Below are 18,474 nucleotides of genomic sequence, written 5' to 3'. Positions count from 1 at the left end.
TGGGAGGTTCATTTCCTACCTAGCAGATGTCTGGAATCGTCCCGCCCACCCACCCTATTTCAAGATTTCTGGAGATTGCTATGGAGCGACAAAGAGGATTGACTTTGTTGCAGCAGTCGGCGTAAAGGAGGGGGGGTATTTGAAGTCGGTGAATTGCACAAAGAGAAGGGAGGGGAACCCAGTGCATGAACGGGTTACCCCTGGTGGTGCAATGGTATAGTTGGTTAAGGTGGGTCCCTGCTGTGCTGGGTCACAGCGGGACATGTTAACGTGGGACCCTGCTGTGCTGGGTCACAGCAGGTCATGTTAATGTGGGTACCTGCTGGGCTGGGTGCCAGCGGGACAGTGGTCTGGCAACACTTGGCTGGGTGTCCTCGAGCCAGTGTGGTGCGGCTGAGGGCACATGGTGGAGCAACACTCGGCTGGGTGTCCTCGAGCCGGTGTGGTGCGATGAAGGCACATGGTGGAGCTGGTGTTGCAATCATATACAATGGGACTCTTCACTTACCCCCCCTCCTTTGCTGGTGGTTATGTCTATGGAGTTATTACTATGTTTATGAATAAAATGTTATTATTTTAGTGTTAATAAATGGGGCTGCTGTGGCCTTTTGCATCCAATGTCACGCAGTCTGTGTCTTATTTTAGGTTAAGAAACAGTAAAAGGTGGTCTACAGATTTGGGTCAGTACGGCAAGATAAGGCCGGCAGTCAGACTTTCCTAAGTCATGTCCGAACTGCTCGATTTGAGTACTGAGCACCCGACCAATTTATTGCTCACTCTACACTAAAAATTAGGTCATGTAATTTTTACATAGAAATGCATATGTTCATTCTCTTGCGCATTTTCTGGGCACTCCTTCAGGTAAGTTTCGGAGTAGCTCTGCTTGAAAACAAAGTTGTAGGCGCATATTCTCAAGCTCCTCCCTTTTGGATAAATTGTATCCTTTAGTCCTTCTTAATCTAAAATAAAACAGACTAGCATGAAATTTATGCATGTATTCTCTACAGACTTTCTATAAGAGTGTTCGAGGAACATGCAAAAGATCTTTCAGACAACGTCAACTTGATGGGTCAACTTTTTTCTTCATTTTTAGGTTCAGTGAGTTTTTTATTTTTTTTTTAAATCAGCTGAAATTATCTGTTAAACTGATGAAAACTTTATCAAGCCGCCATGGTCACAGCCTACATTCCTCATATATTTAGTAAAACTGATGACAGTGCCAATGTCAGGATTACAGCCTCATATAACAAATACGTATTGGCTTGGATCTATTAGATGCTTTAGTTAACGACTGTATTTGGAAATTGGAGCAAAAAAACCTTTTATACTTTGTACATGACATGAGTTATGTGAGTGAAATATGCTCCTTCCATGCCTCTGGAACTCCAACTTAATAAGATTTGTTTTACGAGTGCTCGGGAAGTCAATAAAGCACACACTTAGTATGATGTACTCAAAGAATTCTGCTGTATTAGTGAATGTAACTGTTGAAGAGAGCCATTGGATCAAATACTTAATTAACCTCTGGACATAGAGGTCTGTTGGAAGTGTGTTCAATGAAATCAATTCTCTATACATAAGACAGTCTTCAGAGAAATCCAAGTTGGCCTCTGATGACATCATAGACCCGCCCATCAGCGTCACCATGGATCCGCCCCGATGATGTCATAAACCTGCCCATCAGCATCACCACAGATCCGCCCTGATGATATCATAGACCTGCCTATCAGCATCACCACAAATCCATCCATTGGTTAACCCATGAACTGTCCCACTGACCAATTGGCATATCCCAATACACCTCCGCCCTATATAAGATGCCGCATGACTAATAAATGTTTTCTTTCGGTGCCATTTTGCTCTGATCAAGAAGAGAATTCACATTTGACCCTTTGTCCGATGTAAATTCTTTTAAGCATGCACATGATCCACACCAATTAGGTCAGGCTGCAGGCAACTCGTGAACCCTGGTTCAGAGTTCACCCTAACATAAGCTCACAGGCAAACGCCTTGTCCATCTGAACTATGCTCTATTAGAAACAATAGGGGGGTGAACAGAAATGTGAAACTTCTGCCTATCAGTATCAGCTGAACCCTATGACATCATTAGCTATAGGTCAAGATGTAACCTATAAGAGCAAAATGGAATGTATTCTACCCCAGCTATGAGTTCTACAGAATTGCCTATAAGCATGTGAATCAAAACTATACTTGTTTACGTGCTTTCAACATCTGCTTACAGGCATGCATGCAAATGTAGAGTCCACAGTGGTAAATATCTGCTTATCCTAAAAAAAGAACCTCAGCTGCCCACATTCTAGAGAACCCTGCTGACCCAGTGGGCTGCCAATTTCTTCATAAATTAAAAGGCACTCTGAGCAGCCAGGGGCAGTAAACAGCAATAAGACAGAACTTGTGCTAACAGCTAGACCCCTCTCAGAGGTCGGGAATGGATCAGCGCACTAATTTATGCAGGCAATTAGTGTTTGTTAGCAGAAAATACGCAAATTATCATAAGATTTTATACACCAAGTATTTTCATTGTAAGCCTCTGCTGGGGGAAGAAAACTTGAGCGTGAAGAGAGGATCTTGTACATGGGCAGGCAAGAGGTGGGAAAGCTTCCCTAATAGAGTCTTAAAAAGTTCTCATTGTATAACTGAATAAGATAGGAGATTAAATCCTGATATTAACATGACCTCTAATTATTAGCTTACAATGAATAGAGAAAATGAGTTTAATATCTGAGAGTCTTAAAAAGGAGAAAAAAAAACATATGAATAACATAATCATGTCTTGAATTTATGTATCTACTTTCAATTGCAAAGCAATTTCCAATTATGCCGTGGAAGAGATTCATGCATTCAGCCAAGTCTGGCAGCCTGAAACAGAGGGATGAGTCTGAAGGAAAAGACACACTGCAGCCGACAGAGGCTGAGAGCGCGAGGAGAGCAAAAGAGACTCGGACTTTTTCATCTTTCAAACATGCAAATTAGAATAAATGAAAAAAAAATGCTATTTCTATTACTATTAACCACATAAACTAGCAGAGGCTCTTTCGTGATGATACAGGATTGAATGGAAACTGAATTTTTTTTCCATAATTCAGATTTATTTTTCTTATCTAAATATTAACCACTTAAAGGGAACCTGTCATGTATGATAAAGCTATTAACCTGCCGAAATAGGGTTGATCCCAGATAATTAGTGTTATCAAAGGGCAGCACACAGGAGAAAATAAACTATATTACTCACATGAGCCTCCAGCTTTCAGTCATGTAGGTGTATCGGTGCAGCTTCAGTTACCACTCACTATACAGTAGGCTGAAGTTGTAAGCATGCCACAGCATTTTGATTGACTGCTGGCTCTGCATTGTCATGGAATGCTTACAGCCACCGCACACAGTATAGTGAGTTGAAGCTGTGTTGACATGCCTGCATGACTGAAAGCCAGCGGCTCGTGGGAGAAATAAAGTTCATTTTTTCCCGAGTGCTGCACTGAATTTTGCTGTGTCTTCTGTAGGGCAATACAAAGAGCCCCTGCTCAGGTCCATGTTTCCACTGCAAAGGCTTGAAATTTGCAGCGCTGGGTGGATAATATCACAGCTGGAAGATCATTACACCCCTTTCAGAATCCTCTCATCCAGCAAAATCAGAACTACTGCTTTGCACTGAGAAGGGGTAAACATTCACAAAAATTTAATGTCTGGAAATAGTGTCTCATTTGGGTTTTATCATAAGTCATGTGGGAAGGCTTATTAAAGGGTCAATATTGAGTTTTAGGATTGGTACTTCTAATAAATAGGACTAGAGTTTAAGGCTTCTTCCTCTCTGAATAAACAATTTGCATAATAAATTTCCCAGAGCAGCATTGCATGGTTTATAAGTCTCCTCATGCTGAATTAGTACTCTCCACAAGGAGACCTCTTGCTTTGCACTTAGGAGTGGCAAATACCCCGAAACACATTTCTATAATCAGGATAAAAGCCAAACCAGACACTTTATCCAAGTCATGTGACAATGTGGTGCCCCTGAGACTCCAGTTGCCACAGAGTATTGCACCTGATTTAAGGTGTAGTGCTGCACCCATATCCGGAGGAAGTCGGTACCGGTTTCACCACTTACACACTCAAATACACAACCAGGTTGCACTCCCCAATGGGGACCGGGCTAGGGTAGGGTCTTAAGGTTGCCTTCAAACATGGGGGGCACCACCCACCAGTGACAGGAACCCGGGGAGGAGCAGCCACTTGGGGGAGTCAGGAGCAAACACAACAGTTAGTTCTCCGGCAAGGGAGGAAAGGAGCAGACGTGCGTCACCGTTGCTCTGGTGGGACACAGGAGTTCACATGATTGCCGAAAGGAGAGCTTCATTGCTCCCTCGGAACCGGTGCCACACACAGGGTGCAGGACCCTAGGGAAGACCATTCTCCAAGTTGGTTTTCCAGAATCTGCCAGGAGAGGAAGATTTCAAGTTTCTCTGGCCATACAGAGCCCGAAAGCACAGTGCCAGATAGGATCCGAGGCCTTGGACAGCACCAGGACCCATTGCGGAGTCGCGGCACCTGCAAAATAGGGACAAGAGTACTACTCGAGACGGACTGGGGTCCCCAAGTAGCTTTAAGCCACGGGGATCCAACACACATGGCGCTAAGAGGAAGGGACTCACCGAGCACCACACCGGACTGACCTCCGAAGGAATCCGGGTTTGATGGGGCCCATCACAGCGGATGACCGGTACTACCTGGGCGAGCGGCACCAAAAGTGAGTAAAGACACCTGAAACAACAGTACTGACTTGGATTCTTATTTCCGGTGCCAGCATCCCGCGCCTCAGAGCCAAAGGCCCTCGCCATCAGAACTCCCCTCATCATCTTCCCTGGGGCCCGCTCCACCTGTGGGGAGCAACACCATTTTAGCTGCTACTACCATCCGCCCCAGAGGAAAGTGACAGCAGAGGCGGCTAATCTCTAGCTGCGTATCACAGATGGCGTCACAACATTTATCCTACTACTACCCCTATGATCTTCCCTCCTTATTGGTGTACATCTCGAGGCACGAAGCTGGGCAGGCCACTGCGACAACCCAGATCATCACACCAGCCCGGTGACAAGTAACTCAGGTACATGCCTGACAACCCCTGTCCCCTGGGTGCTACAACAAGGCTTGTTAGAGGCTTTATATTGACAATTAGAATTACTACTAGGTGGCTCTAGAGCTCAAATCTTCACCCTTTTTGAGGAGTTCATTTGCAATAGCAGGATAAGCCTCACACAAACACGAAGCAACAGTACCAGAACCATCACTCAAGGAGGGGTACCGAATGCCCTAACAACAAGGATGTGAAATTCTGTATATCAGCTGGAACAACAGCACATTTTCCGGACAGGAACATTTTTGACTGCATAGAAATACATGCAGCAGACCTTCTCTTGTCAGAAGACCAAGCGGCCGTACCGGATGATGCGATGCGAGACTTGCACGAATCTTTCGCGACTGTGACTCCGGCCATAATGTGATGCTTGAAAACACAGGATGAGAAAAATCTTTCAAATTCACGCATGGCACATGTTAAATCCATGGCAGGTTCCCTAAGTGTTCCTAACTGGCACTGTATTGTTGCATGCCTATTCATTTATTTTAATAAGACTTTTTACATATTTCTTTAGGTTGTAGGCTTTAAAAAAAATTACTTTTATTCTGAAGCATCGCATATGCTAATAAAGCAGGACTAGGCAGGGCATGTCTTTCCCCAAACTAGTCCTGGCTCAGATTTTCTAATCACACCTTCCTGGATCTAATTGACAGAATGCATAAATATCCCATCATAACGAGCATTGTATGCAGCCAGGGAAGAATGACTAGACAATATGAGGTGGAATTAGTCTGCGGATAGAGATGCAAATCCTTTAAATCACCAAATTGTTGTTTTTTTAATAATAACCACAAAAAAAAAAAATAAAGATGATTCCATGAAAAAAAAATACCCCTCATCCAGAAATATACATCTCTATTCTGGAATGCAAGAATGAAAAAATAATAAAGAATTTATCAGGTTCTTATGGTCCAAATTAGGAGAGTTGTTAAAAGTTTGATTTAGAACTGGTAAGTTCTTCTTATTGGTCTTATTGAAAACACTTCTTTGTTGTAGAATGGATTTGGAGGTAGCAGGAAAACTAGCTTCAGCCAATACAAAATTGTACCAAGAGTGATGAATTTATTTAGATAAAAGAGAAAAACAAAATTAAAGGCACTTAATGCAAATGGGCTGCAGGCCATTGTGGTGTGCTGACTGCCCCAGTGTTGCACTGACAGCCTCGGCTTGTTGTTAGTTATGCAATTGCCTTATGCAATCAATCACTTGCCTCTAGATTGTTCCGCAGTCTTCATCTAATATGTCAAAATTCAATGCCAGCCTGCCATTCCTTATTTATAGGTTCAGTCATAAGCAACAAAGGGCATAAAATAAATGTCCGCTGCTGCATATAATTAACCATTGTACTGAAAAGAAAATGACTTTTATTGGCAGTCATATTATAGCGCTATTAGAAGTCGTATTTACTGCAGACCCGCATGTAATTCACATGTGTACCTAGAATTAATGATCATGGATTTGTCACCTTTCGCCAATTACTTTCCTGGAATGCCATAGTCGTCCTTCCCCGTTCTCCTGGGAACTGCTCAACCACAGACACAACACAATCATTTTGTCATTAATTGCCAGCAGCACTTTAAGTAAATGGCGGTACATTTAATGCAAGTAATTCACTATTGACTTTTTGGTGTATTACTGAATTGACACATATAGTATCATTCCCCCGGAGGCTTGTTATAGCACAGAATATTACTGTAGTCATTAATACTTAAATACACGTTTTACTGGACTGGATGTAATAAGTTCCTCGGAGCGGCTAAGCTTGTCACTGTTACATTGCATGTCTGCATCATGTTGTGGTCTTCAAGGGGCTTCAGATCATATTGCTGTAGAAGAGGACACCATCACAAGGATGTAACAAGGTGTCGGTTGTCTATATAATGTGACACCAGGTCCGGCGATGAGTAATTTACCCCTTGCCCCATGGGTGTTACAATTGCTGTTTATTTTACCCCTGTTTGTTTTATCCTCGCTGTGTCTTTATGACCTAGAGCTGCTCTACACATTATACAGGGCTGAAGGTCCAGTCACACTAAGCAACTTACCAGCGATCCCAACAACGATAGGGATCGCTGGTAAGTTGCTAGGAGGTTGCTGGTGAGATGTCACACTGCGACGCTCCAGCGATCCCACCAGCAACCTGACCTGGCAGGGATCGCTGGAGCGTCGCTACACGAGTTGCTGGTGAGCTCACCAGCAACCAGTGACCAGCCCCCAGCGCCGCATGGAAGATGCTGCGCTTGGTAACTAAGGTAAATATCGGGTAACCAACCCGATATTTACCTTGGTTACCAGTGCACGGAGCTACACGTGCAGAGAACAGGGAGCAGCGCACACTGAGCGCTGGCTCCCTGCTCTCCTAGTTACAGCACACATCGGGTTAATTAACCCGATGTGTGCTGTAGCTACATGTGCACAGAACAGGAGCCGGCACTGGCAGCAAGAGGGGAGGCTGGTAACAAAGGTAAATATCGGGTAACCAAGGACAGGGCTTCTTGGTTACCCGATGTTTACATTGGTTACCAGCCTCCGCAGAAGCCGGCTCCTGCTGGCTGCACATTTAGTTGTTGCTGTCTCGCTGTCACACACAGCGATCTGTGCTTCACAGCAGGACAGCAACAACTAAAAAATGGCCCAGGACATTCAGCAACAACCAACGACCTCACAGCAGGGGCCAGGTTGTTGCTGGATGTCACACACAGCAACATCGCTAGCAACGTCACAAAAGTTGTTCGTTAGCAGCGATGTTGCTAGCGATGTTGTTTAGTGTGACGGGGCCTTTAGTCCAAGGATTGACAGGGATAGGTATTTGATCAGCGGTGGGGTGAAAGAACCATTAAATGGACATTAGTGAGTGCAGGGATGAGTATAGGAGGTGACCCACTCCCCTTTCCCTAGCACAATGGCCACCTTTGTAATGTGTACCCTGTGTGTTGTGGTGCTTGCCAGGAGTTCCTGTGTACTTTGCGAAACCCCGGTAGGCACTGCATGACAAAGAAAGAACTTGGGTGTATCAAGGGAACTGTGTGTGAGAAAGATATGGTGCCTTCCACTCCCTTTATTGCCAACTGTGATCTTTTCTGTAGAAACATAACTTTTTTATTTTTCAGTCAATATGGCCATGTGAGGCCTCATTTTTTGCGGACCGAGCTGTACTTTTAAATTAAACAAAGAGTTTTACCATATAGCGTACTGGAAAACGACTAAAAATCTAAAAATTCAAAATCCGGAAAAATTGCAAAAACCTGTGTGATTGCACTATTGTGCTTGAGATATTTTATTCAGTGTTCACTGTATGGTAAAGCTGATGTGTCATTGTGATGCCTCAGGTCAGTGCGAGTTCGTAGACATGAAACATCAATAAGTTTACTTTTATCTAAGGGGTTAAAAAAAAATTGGAAGTTTGTCAGAAAAAAGTGGCGTACGTTTTGCTCCATTTTCCGCAACCCGTAGCGTTCTCATTTTTCTGGATCTATGGCTCAGTGATGGCTTATTTTATTGTGTTTCGAGCTGACTTTTTTAACCGTACAATTTTTGCGCAGATGCCACGTTTTTATCGCCTATTATTGCATTTTGTGATTTATTTTTTTTTTCATGCAGAACGGACATTTATATGATATTTATAAGGCTAGGGGGATATTTATAAGGCTGAGGGGGCATAGCAACCAGGATGGGACCCAGGCTGGGGGTCATATATACCAGCATGAGGACCCATATATATGCAATCTGTGTAAATACATCAAGAAAACGTATTGTCTTCATGACAGAATTACTTGTAAGAAATATTTTGTCAAGACATATATTAGCTGAATTCCACACATGTTGTCTATATGACAACATGTGTGGATTCCGGTAAATATTACATAAGATGTACAATTCGTACCCTTGAAAAAAGATTGGATGAACATATCACTGCATCTACTCCCAGCTCCACGTCTAATCGCCAGTCAATATCAGGATTTGCTTCCATGTACCTCCATGTACTGTTTAGCTATTTCACTACATTACGAGTAGAGCTGATTGAGCTCCCCGAAAACCGGGACCGGCGGATCACTGCCAAATTTTAAAAAGAGTCCGATCCACTCTGGAATCCAGTGCCCATAAAAGTCAATAGGGACCAGAATCCGGAGATTAAAAATGTTTGTGGAAGGGATAGGGGAGTAGGAGCATGCACGGCATACTCACCGAGGCGCTGTCATGGAAGAACACTCCTTCCGGGTCACGCTTTTACCTTCTGGAGCTGACAATTCAATATTCACTACCTTGCCCGCCCACCGGCGTGTGTAATTGGTTGCAGTTAGATCCGCCCCCTTCCTGAGTGTCAGCATGTCAGCTGAGTGCAACCAATCACAGGTGCCAGGACGGCCGGTGGCCGGGGAAAGCAGTGTGTCCATCGCAAGTGTGACTCCGTTTTTTTTTTTTTTTTTTATTTAAATAAATAGTTAAAAAAAAAATCCCGACGTGTGGTCCCCCCTAATTTTCATCCCCAGCCATGATAATGCCAGCTGGGTGCTGGTATATTCTCAGCCCGCAGCCGCCTGTTATTGCTGCATCTATTAGATATGACAATCCCGGTACGTTACCGGCCCTCCCCGTTGGCCTGGTGCAGTGCCAATCAGGGTAATAAGAGGTTAATAGCAGTGCACAGCTGCTACTAAACCCTAAAGCTGGGTTTACACACTGCAACATCTCAAACGACATCGCTGTAACGTCACCGGTTTTGTGACGCAATAGCGATGTTGTTTGCGATGTTGCAGTGTGTGAAACCTATCAGCGACCTGGCCCCTGCTGTGAAGTTGTAATCATTACAAATCGTTCAGGACCATTCCTAGGTCCTTTGTTTCCCGCTGTGCAGCATGCATCGCTAGAAAGTTTCAGTGTGTGAAAGACTTTGCAGCGACTTTGTTAGCAACTTCCCTTTACAAAAGGCTGCTTATCAACGTCCCCAACAACCAGCTAGGTCGCTCTGCAGGTCCGGATCGCTGTTGAGTTGTTGGCCAGGTTTGCCTGTTTGACAGCTCACCAGCGATTTAGCAGAGACTTAGGGAGGTCGCTGTTACGTCACAAAACCGGTGACGTTACAGCGATGTCCTTTGCGATGTTGCAGTGTGTAAACCCAGCTTAAGTTTGTGATGGCACAGGCATCTATCAGATACCTGCATCATAAACCTGTAAATAAATGTAAATAAACAGACAAAGAGAAAAATCCTTTATTTGGAATAAAGTTCAAAATGCACCCTCCTTCACCACTTTATTAACCCCCAACACCCTGCACCCTGCAGCTCCAGTGTAATCCACACGAGGTTCCATGATGATACATCCTGCTCTGCTACATCTCCCAGCTAGCAGCCATAGAGAAGACTGCCAGCTGTGAGTGTAGCCTATTACTGGGCCGCGATAAGCGATGACTGCACGCAGAGACTGTCACAGGCGCATCAGCCTGGAACCAATCACAGACGAGAGGACAGCCGGTGGGCGGGAAAAATGCGGAAAGCTATGTATATGCGATGCACAGTACAGGAAGTGAATGAGCGACCCGGAAGCAGTGTGCCGCCATGACACCGAGTCTCGAGAAGTATGAAACTGTGACTTATTTCTTCTTTTGTTTATTTTTACTTTAATTGCCGAATCCGGATCGTGCACCCGGAGTCCCGCGCCCGGGTCCGGCACCCAGAGAGCGTTGAAACCGCGCGGCCCGGACTTTTACAGTCCGGATCCGCTCAGCCCTAATTACGAGTGAAAGGTATAGAGAAAGTGGTTAGGCCCCCTATAGGTGGTGACAGGCAGCGTTTACTCCTGAACAGTTAGGCCGTCTAGATTCTGGAACTTAATGCACAGTATCTCTGGAGGGTTTGAATTTCAGGTCAGATTTGACAAATTTTTACTAATGTGATTTGTATGGAAGTGTGTACATTGCTGAGTCTATTATTGTGGTTTGGTACATATTTCATTACTTAATTTCATCATATAATAAAAAAATCTTAATAATAAAAACCACACAGATTTACATATGTGTAAGAACATCAGAGCTGTAAATATATTCCACGCAGACTCTGTACTCTGGAGAGCTGGAATTGTGGATAAATGGAGCAAAGCGCCCCCTTTTTTTTTTATTAGATTTGTCATATTAGCAATTAACATGAGTCAAATAGGACTACATATGTGGATAAAAGGAGTGAGGTCTTTTGTATTAAATCTGACATATTAGCAATTGACATTAATTATATAGGACTATATACACTTGAAAAACATGTTTTGTGTGATTTTTTTTTTTAGATTTTACTTTGTTGTGGAACATCCAAAAGAAAGATGTGTTTTTGATATAGCAACAATGTAATCAAATGTATTATATGCAGGCTGTTTTGATATGGAAATATGAGGAGTTAGATATATATACAGTAAGGAACCTGGGGATACTTGAATGGTTTATATTTGAATGTTTGAGAGATAGATCTATCATGTGCTTTAACTATAAAATATTAACGTGTGTAACATTTGTTTAATTAACACTTCTTGAATGTGCTTGTATCCTGTTTTTCTGTATAAATATGTCAGTTTTTGTATTGATATGCCTATGAATAAGGACGTATGTCCGAAACGCATAAGGCTAAGTTCACTCTTCCGTTGTTTTGCTTCCGTCGCAATCCGTCGCCTTGAGGAATTACGGTATCCTGCAAAATATTTTGCAGGAATACATTTTTTTCCCCATAGTCTTCTATTAGCGACAGATTGTGACTGATGGCCCTGTGTTGCATCCGCCGCTCGATGGATCAGTCGTTTACTGACTGACCGTCAGGTGCGAGTAACACTGAATGTAACGTTTTTTGGAGCCGCAAAAAAACGGACTCCGCAGGTGTCCATTGCCATCCGTCAAAAGCTATAATGGATGTCTATGGTGCATGATTCCGCCGTAATCCATCATACGACGGAACCTAGTGCTGGATTCCGTCATGTTCTACTGAGCATGCCCAGCAAGTTTGGCACACCCATTGGGCTGTCCCAAACACAAACAGATCACAACGGATCCGTAAAAAAATGGACACAAAACGGATGTAATGGACGCGACGGATCAGTTTTTTCACAGGATTCCTGTGAACGGAATCCTGTGAAATAACACATGGGTTGTGTCAGTTGACATCTAAAAAACGACAGATCCGTCTTTGCATTGCAATGATGGACCTGACAGAAGCAAAACAACGGAAGTGAGAACCCTAAGCCGGGGCTGTATGCCCGAAATACACAATTAAAAAAAATATTTTAATGTGTCAATGTCTTGAAGAATTTTATGAGGAGCGGTGTGCTGGATTCCTTCTTCCTTTTATTTGATTGGTAGGCAGCTGACAATTTACAGTGCACCAGGAAGCTGACAGTCAGTGGTGTGGGTGGGGTTATGCACAGCTCAGCATTATGAGCACCGCTACACTAAAGCGGGCTTTACACACTGCGATATCGGTCCCGATATCGCTAGTGTGAGTACCCGCCCCCATCTGTTGCGCGACACTTGCAAATTGCTGCCCGTGGCACACAACATCGCCCACAGCAGTCACACATACTTACCTGCCCGGCAACGTCGCTGTGACCGGCGAACCGCCTCCTTTCTAAGACGGCAGTTCGTGCGGTGTCACAGCGACATTACTGAGCGGCCGCCCAATAGAAGCGGAGGGGCGGAGATGAGCGGGACGTAACATCCCGCCCACCTCCTTCCTTCCGCATTGCGGCCGGGAGGCAGGTAAGGAGAGCTTCCTCGTTCCTGCGGCATCACACGTCGCTCATTGGTGTCACACGCAACGGCATCGCTAATGCGGCCGGATGTGCGTCACCAAATTCGTGACCCCAACGAGTTCGCATTAGCGATGTCGTAGCGTGTAAAGCCCCCTTTACAGTAGAGAAAACAGGTATTCTAGCAAAACTGCACCAAGCAGTCAATTAAAGGCCCCGTCACACACAGAGATAAATCTTTGGCAGATCTGTGGTTGCAGTGAAATCATGGACATATTGTTCCATTTGTACACAGCCACAAACCTGGCACTGATTGTCCACAATTTCACGGCAACCACAGATCTGCCACAGATCTGCCACAGATCTGCCACAGATCTGCCACAGATCTGCCACAGATCTGCCACAGATCTGCCACAGATCTGCCACAGATTTATCTCTGTGTGTGACAGAGCCTTTAGTGACAGATTGCTGGAACTAGGTCCATGCTTCTACATCGTGCCGGTCTCAGATTACATAGCAAAAACCTGGTGACAAATTTCCCTTTAATAAAAGATGTAAAGCTCTTTTTTGATACTCCTAATTAGTCATTCAGTCACCCTTATCAATAGACTTATTTTTGAAGTACCATATTGACATAGTTCAAACAAACCCCTACGGGTGCACTTTTTATATAACAAAATAAAAAAAACAGAAGTGCATTCACAACAGTTTGTTAATGTAAAGTTACATAGTGCAGGTATGCAACAGACACCACACCAATGCTAACCAGATTTAGCTTTTTACATAATAGTTCTGATTAGATTTTAGTATTCCTGCCCTTGGGAGGTTTCCCAAGGAAAAATAGGAGTGATGAACGTTAGCATGATGAATTTGATGAGGGGGTGGATGATATTGATGTGCTTGATGGGGAAAACTGGATGAGGAATGGGATACCTAGGTGTTGTTGGCACAACAGGCTTTGGCTGTGAATTGACCGTTGATAGTTGTTGTGAATGTGGAGAAATAAATGGTGATAACACGGTTGTATGAGGTGCACTATTATTTTCAATAAAATCTGCAAACAAACTATTAAGTCTCTCCCGAAAATTCCAATGCCCATTGCTTGGGATTCTTTGAAGCCAAGGCACATATGACAGTAGGAGAAATTGCCATCGATTTTCTCCATAAAGCGATTCCTTGCATGTAACTGCTGAAATTGTAGATTGTTTTGTGTTTGAGAGTTCACAAACATGTCCGCTAGTCTTTGGAGTCAATCAACAATAATTGAATCTGCTGTTTACGGTGAACCTCTGCGGTTGGGACCACGCTGTCTCCTGAGAGGTGCCGCAACCCCAGATGCCACAGTTTGCCTTTCTTGTCTGTCGTTGTTTTCCATTGAACGCGCTTGACTACTTACTGACACATCTAGATTGACAGTTTCTTGTGTTCCTATCTCTATAAACAGTTTGTAACCATCGTCTCCTACAAGTTACAAGTCCTGAAGGTGATGCAGTACTATTAGTTCTATAAAAAAAAAAACTTCAATTAAAATTACATTGTGTTCTTTTTTTATAGCGATGAAAACATGGTAGAGGGTATACACCAAAGGTTGCAATTTAACTGAGTGATTATAAAAATGGAAAAATTGCAGTCCAGTAAACATTTAAATATATTTCTAATGTGTGTTCATTACATGATCTTGGCAGTGATTAAAGTAAAATGTAGTTTTAATGATTTTTCTTATAAATGAATTAACTGATATTCTTTAGACATAAGTTGAACTCTACAGTTAAGAAACATTAATGGGAACCTGTCAAGTGCAATATGTGCAAAGAACCACGAGTAGTTCTGTGTGTATATGGCTAATCCCTGCCTAACTGTCCCTGTATACACTAGCATAGATAAAGAGATCTTTAGAGAAAGTAATTCTAAAGATCTTTTATCCTATGCTAATGAGGCCAGGGACTAGTCACAAGGGAATTAGTTCCTGTGTTCATTCTGCCATCTTAGCAATATTTGTACGTCCACAGGGGAGTGCTACCATGCTATTCAATATAGCATCACCAGTGGTGACCTGTGTCCACTGTGACTGCTGATCTGAATGCCAAACACTTCCGGTCATGCGAACTAGACCTCTTTGAAGCCAGGACTCGTACACCCAGGTTCATACTGCGCATGTATGGAAGTGCTGGGCATGCATATCAGCAGTCACAGGTACATGCTTCATTGAATGGCATGTTAGAACTCCCCTGTGGGCGTACTACCATGCTAAGAGAGCAAAAGGAGCACAGGAACTAACGCCCTTGCGACTACTCCCTGCACTCATTAACATACGATATAAGATCTTTATAAATACTTCTTCTAAATATCTCTTTATCAATGCTAAATTATACAAAGACAGTTAGGCAGAGATTAGCATTATACACCCAGATCTGCTCATGGTTCTGGGTGCATATTGCACCTGACATGTTCCCTTTTACATTACTTACCGACGTAGCTTTTTGCATCGTTGTAGAAACATGGGTTGATTATAGTAAGCGCATCTAGTAGTACGATTTCAGTATGATCCACTTGACACATTCATATTTTCTTTTAAAGCCGCAAGTAAACTGGTCTCTCATGGACCTCCACCTAACATGTATAGCTTCTGCTAGGAATAAGTAACATTAAGCTAATAATATTTTAGATTTAAACATGCTGACACTTTTATCACAATTATCATTTTAATTTACCAAAATTTTAATTTTTTTTGAACATTTTCCAATTTTCTATTTTAGGTCACATCTTCCTACAAATTTTTTTTCTTTCTTGGCTCGTCGTTGGCAGATAACTGGCAGATAACGAGAAACCAGTTTAATGAAGATGCTGCCCTGCAAACGTTGCTTTTTAATCAAGTCTGCATGATTAGGATCTGACTGATCCCAAAGCGAGCGTTTTTTTTTTTAACTAGTGAAATCAGTGTTTCATTGTCCAACTAATTCAGTTGGTTCTTCATTGGGTTCAAGAGGATGTTTCCTTGAAGGACAATTTCCCTATGAAATATAAATGTTTAAAAAATGTATCATATTGTGTATATATCTATATATCTATTCACATATATATATATATATATATATATTTTATATACCGTATTTTTCGCTTTATAAGACGCACTTTTCCTCCCCAAATTTTGGGAGGAAAATGGGGGGTGCGTCTTATAAAGCGGTAGCGGGGGGGGGTCCTGTCTGAGGCGATCGGGCGGGTGCCTGTGGCTGCATGCAAGCGGCCGGGTACCTGTACTTGCATGCAGCGGCAGCCGGGTACCCGTGGCTGTGTGCGGGCGGCAGCGGGTGCTGTGTGGGGTCGGCAGCCAGGTACCTGTGCTTGCATGCGGTTGCAGACGGGTACCCATGGCTGTGTGCGGGCGGCAGCCGGGTGCTGTGTGCGAGCGGCAGTCGGGTGCCCGTGCAGGTACCCGGCTGCCGCCCTCACACAGTCACCCATCTGCCGCCCGCACACAGCCATGGGTACCCGGCTGCCACCGCACGCAAGCACAGGTACCCGGCGGCTTGTACGCAGAGTGGGCGGGCAGCCTGCTGGCTGCCACTCTGTGCATGCGGGGCGGGCGGCTGTGCAGCTTACCAGTTGTCTGCGGTCCCACTTTCAAATGATGGCGCCGGTGGAGCTCTTGGATGAGAGCTCCATCTGCGCACGCGCTGCTCCGGGAGTCAGCGCGTGCGCAGATGGAGCCCTTGGATGAGAGCTCCATCTGCGCATGCGTCGCTCCGGGCGCCATTACTTGAATCGGGACCGCGGACACACTCCACCACTGAGCCGTCGCCGCCGCTCCCACCACTGAGCCGCCGCCGCTGCCACCACTGAACCGGGACCGCGGACACACGCCACCACTGAGCAGTCCCTGCCGCTGCCACCACTGAGCAGTCCCTGCCGCTGCCACAACTGAGCAGTTGCCGCCGCTCCCACCACTGAGCCGCCGCCGCCGCTGCCACCACTGAACCGGGACCGCGGACACTCACTGCACCGGCCTGCTGCACGGCTCACACGCCACGGCTGCTGCCGCCACCACGGACCCCACGGATCCTGCCACCGAGGATGCCACCGCGCCTGCAACCACGGACGCCACGGCACCTGCAACCACGGACCCCGCTGCCACTGACCTGCCGCGCCTGCCAGCACAACCTGTGCCTCCTGTGACCCCGCTTCACCACCACTGCTGCCCTTCTCCGGTAAGAGAACACCAGAGTATAAGACGGACCCCATTTTTCTTTTTTTTACCTTTTTTTATGTCTAAGTTTGGGGTGCGTCTTATATTCCGGTGCGTCTTATAAAGCGAAAAATACGGTATATATATGTGACGCCCTGGCAAAACCAGGTAGTCACAGTTAGGCCCCCGCATTACACCTTTTCCTCATTAGGAAACACACAGCCAACCATTAAACCCTGGTCACCCACCTTAGGGACAGTTAGACTCACTAGTGGGCGTGGCCAGGTGGTTGTTGCATGCCCACCCAGGGGTTTAGACTGCCCGGGGCGGGAAAAGTAGTTAGTTGGTCTGAGAGTTGAGTAGTGGAGGTCAAGCCTATGTGTCAGGCCTGAAGCAAACTGACAGGCACCAGGGTAGGAGCCCTGGTGCCACTGGCTAGGAGGCAGACTGTGGTCTCCGTCGACAGGAGATGGGAAGATGGCTCGGTGGAACCGAGGTGTACCGGGCCAGGGTTGGAGCCCGACGGTACCGACACGGGGAACCGACCCGGAAACCGTAGTACAAAGGGGGGGGGGACACTGAAGCCAGGAACCAGAGCCTACTGGAACTGGTTAAATAACTGATTGAGGCCAGGACTAGAGGTCCTGTCCCACCCAAAGTCCCTCATAGAAGACAACAGCCCATCGATTAGGGATAAGAGGTCACCGCCAAGGCCCATAGATCCCACGGGCCAGCGTCTGCGGGCACGGCTCCTTAGGCCACATCCAGCCGGGAGCGGACTGACCGCGGACACACTCCACCACTGAGCCGTCGCCGCCGCTCCCACCACTGAGCCGCCGCCGCCGCTGCCACCACTGAACCGGGACCGCGGACACACGCCACCACTGAGCAGTCCCTGCCGCTGCCACCACTGAGCAGTCGCCGCCGCTCCCACACTGAGCCGCCGCTGCCACCACTGAACCGGGACCGCGGACACACGCCACCACTGAGCAGTCCCTGCCGCTGCCACAACTGAGCAGTTGCCGCCGCTCCCACCACTGAGCCGCCGCCGGTGCTGCCACCACTGAACCGGGACCGCGGACACTCACTGCACCGGCCTGCTGCACGGCTCACACGCCACGGCTGCTGCCGCCACCACGGACCCCACGGATCCTGCCACCGCAGATGCCACCGCGCCTGCAACCACGGACGCCACGGCACCTGCAACCACGGACCCCGCTGCCACTGACCTGCCGCGCCTGCCAACACAACCTGTGCCTCCTGTGACCCCGCTTCACCACCACTGCTGCCCTCCTCCGGTAAGAGAACACCAGAGTATAAGACGGACCCCATTTTTCTTTTTTTTTACCTTTTTTTATGTCTAAGTTTGGGGTGCGTCTTATATTCCGGTGCGTCTTATAAAGCGAAAAATACGGTATAT

This window comes from Anomaloglossus baeobatrachus, chromosome 4 (assembly GCF_048569485.1).
Source record: "Anomaloglossus baeobatrachus isolate aAnoBae1 chromosome 4, aAnoBae1.hap1, whole genome shotgun sequence".
In the NCBI taxonomy this organism is placed as follows: domain Eukaryota; kingdom Metazoa; phylum Chordata; class Amphibia; order Anura; family Aromobatidae; genus Anomaloglossus; species Anomaloglossus baeobatrachus.
The sequence above is the reverse complement of the archived record's forward strand: the minus strand, read 5'-3'. Positions refer to the sequence as shown.